A 9,825-nucleotide genomic window follows, 5' to 3' on the forward strand; every position below is an offset into this window, starting at 1 on the left:
CACTGCATTGGCTAATTGACCGATTTGATTTTCTAAGGTCTTGATAGAAACCGCCTGACTCTTGCACAACAGCTTAAGTTCCTCAAAATCAGCACTAGTAGGTGCAGCTGCACTTCCCTGTTGAGGATATGATTGCCTTGTAGCATACTGCTGTGGTTGCTGGAATCCAGGTGGGTTAAACTGTTTACTCACTCCTTGCTGATATGTTGGCTGATCGCATTCTGATTATTCCCCCAGCTGAAATTTGGATGATTTCTGTTATTAGGATGATAGGTCGCTGGCACAGGCTGCTGTTGTCGCTGATAATTATTCACATACTGAACAGATTCGTTGACAAGAGAACACTGATCCGTAGCATGAGAACCTGCACAAAGCTCATAAACCATAGCTATTTGATTAACTCCATACGTAGCCAGAGAATCAACCTTCATTGATAGCGCTTGGAGCTGGGCTGCAATAGCGGTGGCTGCATCAACTTCCAGAATACCTGCGACCTTGCCTGACGTCATCCTCTGAGTTGGGTTTTGATGCTCATTTGCAGCCATCGTCTCTATAAGATTATACGCCTCAGTATAGCTTTTAGCCCATAAGGCTCCTCCAGCTGCTGCATCGAGCACGGGCCGAGATTGGGCCCCCAAACCATTATAAAAACCAGTGATCACCATCCAATCCGGCATTCCATGATGTGGACATTTTCTCAACATTTCCTTGTAGCGTTCCCAAGCCTCGCACATAGATTCTGTAGATTGATGCGCAAACTGAGTAAGAGCACTCCTCATAGCAGCAGTCTTTGCCATTGGATAAAACTTCACCAGAAACTTTTACGCAAGATCTTGCCACGTAGTGATGGACCCAGCTGGTTCAGAATGTAACCAGTCTTTAGCCTTATCCCTCAGTGAGAATGGGAAAAGCCTCAACTTGATAGCCTCATCAGTCACGCCATTATACTTAAAAGTGCTGCAGATCTCGACAAAATTTCTTATGTGCATGTTGGGGTCTTCAGTTGCCGCTCCTCCAAAAGAAACAGAATTCTGCACCATCTGAATAGTGCCTGGCTTGATTTCAAAGGTGTTAGCTTGAATAGCCGGATGAAGGATGCTTGACTGAATGTCATCAATTTTAGGCCGAGAAAAATCCATAAGAGCTGGATCAGCTTGAACAATACGATCTCCCATGTTTACTGGTTCTTTCTGCTTAGTTCCTGAATCCGAATCCTCAAAATCTAACATCTCCGGAATATCAAGAACTTCGTCTGTCTCCTCAGCTGTATCTAAAGTCCTCTTGCGAGCACGAGAACGAGTTTGCATAAACGCTTGCTAAAGTACCTGAAACACAACCGAAAAGAGTAAGTAACTATTACGTCCTAATCACGGAGTCCTAATGACCAATGATGGTAAGTACATAAACTAAACAAATACGCCGAGTCCCCGGCAGCGGCGCCAAAAACTTGTTAGGGCGAAAACACGCGCTAATATTCACGCAAGTATACGCGTTCGCAAGTAATATAGAATACTTTCTAGTTCGTTCCCTCAGAGACTCAGACTAAATTATTGTCTAATTAAACTCACTCACCAATGTATGATTACTTCTCAATGTTAAGATAATAACACTTAAAATTGTTGATCAAATATTAACTATAATTAACTACTTAATTAACCACTTAACTAACACTTCAAATTATGAATAATAAAACACTCATGAGATCACAACTTCATTATTACTTCCTTCTAAAGCCATTGTTATTACCTTTAGCATGTGACAGTGATGATATTAATCGAATAACACGAAACTGATAAAAGCCAACTTTCATTGTACTAATACCATTCTACCAAGCATCCACAATTAAGATAGAAGTTGAATAGTCATCAATTAAGTTGAGTTCCTATATGTCTACAGAAATTGACAACACAACGATTTAAGCACAAGTTATCCCTTTTGATTACATAGGGCAAATAAAACTGTTAGAGTTACCCACTAATCATGCACAACGTACATGAACCTATGCTAGCATGGCAAGTTCTAAATCTCAAGATCCACCGTCGCTTCACAAGAGATTAACACCCTATCTTATATTTTCGCGACGCACATAAGACGAATACGCACAACCAATACTAGATATCATGCAATCATCACACACTAAAGTATTAAACAACTAACTAAAGAATTCCATAATAAATCCATTATAACCCCATGATCACGATTAGCCCATAATAGAACTTATCGCCATCATGGTTTCATATGAAATCATGACAAACAACACAAGAAAATAATAACTACACTAATTATATTAAAACAGAGTACGTCACAAGAGTAAATAAGTCAAAGCAAGAAAACTAGCATCCAATGTTATAACGAAACAAGAATCACAAGAATATATGCTTCCTCTTCGTTGCGGTGTGCTAAATCGGTCTTCTTCCTTATCTCCTTCGCTTCTTGCGTAAAACACAATTTAAAACATAATCTCCTTAATACTTTCTATGAAAACGTCTCAAATCTACCTATATAATAGTCCCATAAAACTCAGATTACATAGAAGTTGGAAGCCACACAGAAGTAGAAGTCTAAAATAATTCAGCTTTTTCCCCGACCTTGCGCGGCCGCTCAGCATATCTGCGCGGGCGCGCAGGCTGCTGCGCGGCCGCTCAGCATTGCTGCGCGGGCGCGCAGGACCCTACTGGAAAAATTCCAAGCTTGCTCCGTTTCTTCGCCGTAATCTGCCCATTCCTTTCCTCTCGCAATGGTGAACACATGCCAAGGCTTATTCTTGATGATTCCTCCCCCGAAATGCAACTAATACCCTGAAATGCATAAACACTAGAAAAACGCATCAAATACACAAAATACTTGATTTCAAGACACCAATTTAAGCCATTTTAAGACGTTCTAAGTGGTATAAAATGCCACTTATCATGTATCTTATTACTAAGTCACAAACTAGATTATTACTTCTTATCTGTCAAATTCTGATGTCAGTAAATCTTAAGGATGAACTGCATGCTTGATAAGCCTCACTTATCTGAAGAAAATAAAAGAAAAGAAAAATTGAAATCAGGTACTCCTTTGAGATCTAGAGTAAACATGTGAAAGGGAGTACCCAAGTGCATTGCTGGTATTAAGTAATATGCATTAGAAAAGCAATTTTTTCTTGGTGACTTTTCATATTCTCTGATTACTGGAGAAATATTCTGATAACAGCATAAATTTTGATAGCAGTTGTGACTCATTTACACTGAGAAGCCACTGTAAAAAGAATGTCAAAAGATGCATAAAATGAGCACAAACAGTTGAGGTGGATTCTTGCATAATTTTATTATATAGTAGACTTCACAATTCAAGACAAATTTTAAGCATTTTTCTTAGTTATGCCTTATTTCTAAAATATACTGAAGTTTATCAGACTTTAATCTTTATCTGATCATTTGCACATACACACACTCTCACTCCAAATGAATGATGAAAATTACTGTGGTGATTAAGTTGTTTCAGATAAACAGTTAAGTATTATTTCCATAAATTCTGAGGACAAGTTCTGATGCAAGTTCTGATGATTAAACTCTGAAGAAACTAGTCAGTATTTATGTGAAGAATCACAGAAATAATCATTCACTTTTTGAGTACAGAAGCCATATTCTGATGACCGTTAAATTCTGATAATAGTCAAGTTCTGATGCAAATCCTGATGGAAATTCTGATGCTTACGTGGTATTATTTAATTACTTGACTTATTTTTAGTATTTACTGTAACAGTTATATTTTGTCAGAATATAATTAGGTGAGATAAAAACAGTGATAATCATTTGGTTAATGGGTTGCGTGTTTGTTTTGGTAACATCATGTGAGAAATAATTACTGCACATTTACCGTGCCCACTCATTACCGTTTTGACTGTTTCCATACTTCCAGGTGTAAAAAGTCTGTTCTGCTTCACAAAAATAGTCGTTGTCACGTGAAGTGTATAAATAAGAGAGTTAAAAATATTTTACAATCTTTTACCTACTATTCTTATTTTCTAATCTCTCTTATTCTCTCTCACTCTCTAATATTCTTTGAAGCTATTTCTTACAGACATTTTATCAAACACCTTGCAAACACACAACTTTTCACTTAATTTCCTACAAATATGGCACCTAAGGATCTTATCTATGATGGAACCAAGTTTATTCATAACAACTACATGGCTATTCTCAACAAGGATGGGGCTCCTTCTGAAATTTACCTCATTCAAGACTTTCTTGCTCGAAGTGAAATTGGGTATGCTCTAACCCAACCACAGCTTCTTTCTGGCAAACAAATACTGGAGTTTTGGAGGAGTGGAATTTATGATGATGGTGGTGAAGCTGGGTCCCCAAGTATTATTTTCACAACAGGGGAAGATGAACACTTGGTTACCTTGTCAACTATTCGACAAGCTTTACATCTTCCAGAAAACTGTACTTATAGTTCACAAGTTGGGGAGCTAGCTCTTCAATATATGATAGCAAATCTTGGTTATGAGAAATCTCTGTCTAAGCTAGGACAACTGAAGAGGCCCCACATCAGGAGGGAGTGGAGTTTTTTTTCGATTGCATCACCAAAGCCTTTGCCAACAAGTGCTCCAACTTTGATGCTATACCAATCATGAGTCAGCAAATTGGGTATGCTCTTCTTCATCAAACCCATTTTGATTATGCCAGTACTGTGCTAGGTTTTATTGGTGATAGGATGAAAGAAGATAGCAACATAGTATATTTTGCTAGATTCCGTGAGCTTATATATAATTTCTGTTGTTCTGATGCATCTCAAAACTTTAGTGAGACAATTGAACCCTTTACACTTCACAAAAGGGCCTTCACAGACTTATTATCTACTGATAATAAGAAGACTATACAAAGACCCCTCCAAATTCCTCAATCAGTAAAACAGTTCTTAGTAAATTTTGATCCTCTCACATACAGTACCATATATCCTGATGTAGCACCAGCATAACCTCCACCTACACAACCTACCAATACTCAACCACAGCCTACCATCAGAACCTATTTCCAACCAGCACAATCTTCTCAACCACAACCATCAGCACCTACTACCAAACCAACCTCTGGTACTTCCCAAAAGGTGCCCGTTGTAAAATCTGCTACAACATCCAAACCCAAATCTTCAAGAGCAAAGTCTATTCCTCAATCTTCACCAAGGAGAAAGAGAAAACTGATTCTCAAGGATGAATCAGATGAAGATGAGCAAGTCCAGGTTCATGCATCAGTCCAGGTTCATGCATCAGTCCAGGTTCATGCATCAGAACCTGTGACAATAGAAGCTGAAAAAAGAAATGTTTTAGAAGAAGGTAGAAGCTGAAGAGTCAACTCTTCAGAAAGAAACTGAAGGTGAAGGTTCTGGAATTCAGAAAAGGAAAAGATATGCAAATTCTGATGCAGATCATGTTTCTCGACCATCTGGTAGAAAAAGGAAGACTAGAGCAGGTATGCATATGGCAGAAATTCAATTTGAAGATGCTGAAGAAGCTGAGGAAGGGGATCAGGAATCTCTGATCTCATCAGAACCAATAGTGATTGAAGCTTTGCCACCTCCAACTCAAGTTGAAGACACTGTTTAAGATACAGTGATTACACCTCATGTCTCTCTAATCAAAGACACTGTTACAGTTGAAGATTTAGGATTAAGTCCTGAAATTGACATTCATAGGCTGAACATTCCATCTGTCTTGTTTCTCGAAGCACCACAAGGACAAGTAACAACTCCACCTGTTTCTCCATTAAATGCTGAAATACTAACTACTCCAATTCTGGATGTGGAAATAGATGAAGTTGTACCAGAATGTCCTACAGCCACATACACTCTTGTGTTGTCAGAAGATGATGAGCTTCTCTCAAGTTCTGGAGACAGTGCTCTAGTAAACACTCCAGCTCAAATTCTTGGAAAGGAGGCATTGCTTAAAAAGTTTGTTGAAGAAGATACTCATGTTCCATGGGAAGAAACTCACAGAGGAGTTGAATGGACCAAGAAGTGGAATGAATCTGACTTCATTCCCAGCTCAAAAGTTCTGTCAGATCATATTGCAAAAGTTGATGAGTTGTTGACAAATTCTGACTTCAAAGCTCAACTTAAAGTCACAGCTCTCAGTACTAAAAGTCTTCAAGGTCAACACTCCATTACTCATGCCAAGGTTGATAAACTACATGAAAATGCTGATAAGCTGGACCTGATGCTCAAGCTAGACAAGAACATGTTTATCAGACCTTTTCATGAAAAATTAGAGGCTATTGAGCAAGATCAAGAAAAGCAACAGGCCTAACTGAATGAGGTCCTGCAGAATCAAGCCTCTCAACAAGCTCAACTGAAAGAAATTCAGTCTTCAGTGGAACTTCTTCTCTCTCTACTCCTATCAGATGATGCCAAAAAGGGGGGAGAAGGTAGTTAAGTCCAAATGCTCTACTATTCAAGTACTGAAGAAGAAGGATGATAAGGAGATGACCATGGAAACCCTAGCAAGGGCAAAGGTCAAGATCAAGGTCAAAGCAGCAAAGTTCCTTCACAGAAACTAAATTTTGATTCTAGTAAATCTTCTACACATAAGAATACAAGTTCTGAAGCTGTGAATGCTAAAGTTCTGAAAGCAAGTTCTGATGATCAAAGTCTAATATCAAGTTCTGATATTCTCATTTAGGGAGGGAGTCAAGACTCTCAAAAGTTTTTACAAACTCTGAACTTAAGGGAAGGGAGACTACTGTCTACTATAAGGATCCCAAGATTCAGACACTTGATGAAGAGATTGCTAGAAGATTATTTCTCAAGCATAATCCTGGAATGGATTAAGAGACTCTAAAGGAGGAAGAAGCTAGATTTGCAGCTGAGAAGACAAATCTTAAGTCTAAAGCTTCTAATGCGAAGAAACCTCCAAGGCCTAAGGCAAAAGCCATTGTGATCAAGGAAAGGTCAACTTCTGAGGCTTCAAAGCCCAAGACAAGATCACAAGTTGAAATTGATCCCAAAGAAAAAGGGAAAGGAAAGATTGATGAACCAACAAAGAAACAGGAGATGAAGATTACTCAAATCCTGATGAAACTTGTGTGGAAAATGGTTCAAGTTTTTGATGATACAACTGCTTAAGATGAAACTGTTGAAACTCTGAAAAGAAGAAAGGTGACAGAAGAATCTAAGACAGCCTCTGATATAGCTCAAGTTGTTCACAGTGAAGACATTTCAGAACAGCAAGGTATAAATGAAATAGCAAATTCTGATCAAGTCATCAAGACATCAACCTCTGACAGAGCTCAAGTTGATTTGGACAAGATGAAAATTGCTGATAAGAGGAAACTCCTATGGAAAACTGTTCAACCATCAGATCCTAAGAAAAGTCAATTGCTATCTGATTTCATTACTGTTGGATTGAAAGCCAGAGAAGCAAGAGATAGAGCTGGATTAGGTTCTGAAGAAGCCAAGATTAAAACAGGAGTTGAAGTAATTACCAGAGATTCATTCTTATTAACTGACAAACTTCTTGAGGAAGTTACACAGAAACACCTTGACAAGGTTATATCTGTTCAAGTGGTACTGGATGCTCATGATAAGAGTAATGTGAAAGAAAAGCTGATTCTGTTTCTTGAAGATGGAAGAACATACAGAATGTCAGAATCAGATGTACTGAATAAATCCCTGAAAGAACTTCAATTCTTTCATTATCTTTTGGAGATAAAGTCTGAGATTACCAGAAGATGGTCAAATTTCATCATGAAGACTATAAGGGATAAAGCCAGAATCTCTGGATCAAGGGTTACATAATTTATTCCAAAGATAGTTGAAGATGATGGAAGTGAAATTCCAATGAAGAAGAATACTGCTAAACTTGAGGTTATTCTGAAAGAGAAATTTCTGTGCTATAATGAAGACTCATCTCATCCAAGGGTAATCAGACTTGGTGATGGTTTGGAAAGAAATCACATCTCAGCACTTAGGACTGCAATCTACCAGATTGGAAGTTAAGATGAAGAAATGAAGCAAGTCAAGGCTACATTAGCTCAAGTCCTGAGAAATGCAGAAGAGAAACTGATATCAAACTTTGTCAAAAATCACTTTGGATTTAGATTGACTCTGTAAAATTGGTAAAAGTTGCAAGGACTATAAGTTGTAGTTAGCTGTCTAAATAAACTCTCATTGCATTTGTACTTAAATGTTTTTGACATCATCAAATCTTTTAACTTGTATATTTTTCATAATTTACAAGTTGGGGGAGATTGTTAGATATATTTGTGATGTCATGTCTAATCTGTTGTGTTTAGTTTCAGAACTTAATATCAGGACTTATCAGGACTTACTAAAAATCAGAACTTACTGAAGTCAAAACTTATATAAGAACTTAAGGTCGTCAGCATATATATCAGGACTTAAGTGCTGGTACTTCAGATAAGGAATGCGGCTGATTTACAGGAAATGATCTGGACTAAAACAAAGGAGGATATGCATGAAGAGTTGGACAGCTAGAAGACTTGTAGAAGATAATATCTGATTGATATATTTTAGGAGACAGAATTATATTCCATATCAATTAGAAGATATCTTGTAACTATATACTATATTAACACAGCTTAGGAATTACACTATATGTGTTATCATTATCGAGAACATTATTCATTGTAACCTAGCAGCTCTTAGTGATATTGTTCATCACTGAGAGAAAACAATTGTTCTATTGTAACAGAGTTTATTATATTGAATATACTTGATTACTGTTACATACTTGTGTTCTAAATCGATTTGATTGTATAAACACTATATTCAACAGCCTTCTATAGTGTTGTGTGACCTAAGACCATATGATATGGAGGTCATGTTTTAATGATATCAACATATGAATCATCAATGGCTTCAAGGAACATCAACATTAACAGTTAAGTTGACTGTTTTGATACCACTTGTTGCCCAGTAATGTAATTTTTTACGGAGGGTTGGATATAATTACTAAATAAATCGATGTATTATGAAAGTAAAGTAAGAACAGATGAATCGAATAACATTTTATATTGATCTTTAATAAATTCTTACAAAACTCTCTTAAGAATAATATTTTTAAGAGCTTCTAGGTTATACAAATACTCGAGTTGTGCACTTCACATTGTGATAACCTATTCTGCGTTTATATACTACACAACTACAAATCAGTCCTCTATCAATTACAAGATATGTTGTAATATAACTCTAATACTTTACATATCTAAATTAACGATGATCCTATAAATCAGCACCTTCTGATTTATCTCGCAGTCATGACTTATCATCCAAGTCATTCTTCAACGGATAGCTTTGATCAACGGATAAATGCTTTAGCTTCAACGAATAATCATTTATGTATATCAACGGATGATATCGAAGCTTTCAATGGATAATCATATTACAACAGTTGATCATATCCTGATTGTGACATAGATCCTGATCTTCGACTTAGCCAATTCTCAAAATGTGTAGAGTTAGGAACAGCTTCATCAAGAACTTTGCTGTTTGTCATGAATTGGCCCCATGTCAGGATGTGATACTAAGTCTGCAACGGTACTTTGAACTGTTGGTTCTTATAGGACTTGAGGTGTAGAAGCTTCTTCAATTCTTTGAACTGAAGGTTCTTGTTTACTTCCCTCAAAGACGGGATCATTGATGACAGCATCCAATGTAATAATGTTCTTCTGATCAGCTTTTCTTTCTTATACTGTATTCTGTATATCAACATCCACAAAAATATGGCTCCCTTGAGCATTGTCAGGAATAGTCTGTTGAATAATAGTGCTGGCACCCACACTTTGAGAAGGTGGTTCTTGTGTAGCAAGGGCATTAGCAGTTGCA

The 9,825-nt window shown here is 37.2% G+C and overlaps 1 non-coding gene across 1 annotated transcript; it reads left to right on the forward strand.

The window, feature by feature from the left end:
- Positions 1-675: 675 nt before the first annotated feature.
- LOC141704907 (small nucleolar RNA R71) lies at positions 676-782 on the forward strand. Its single transcript, XR_012568121.1, has one exon. It is a non-coding gene; the product is annotated as a small nucleolar RNA R71 (small nucleolar RNA).
- The last annotated feature ends 9,043 nt before the right edge of the window (positions 783-9,825 follow it).

Source organism: Apium graveolens, unplaced genomic scaffold, assembly GCF_009905375.1.
Source record: "Apium graveolens cultivar Ventura unplaced genomic scaffold, ASM990537v1 ctg840, whole genome shotgun sequence".
NCBI lineage: Eukaryota > Viridiplantae > Streptophyta > Magnoliopsida > Apiales > Apiaceae > Apium > Apium graveolens.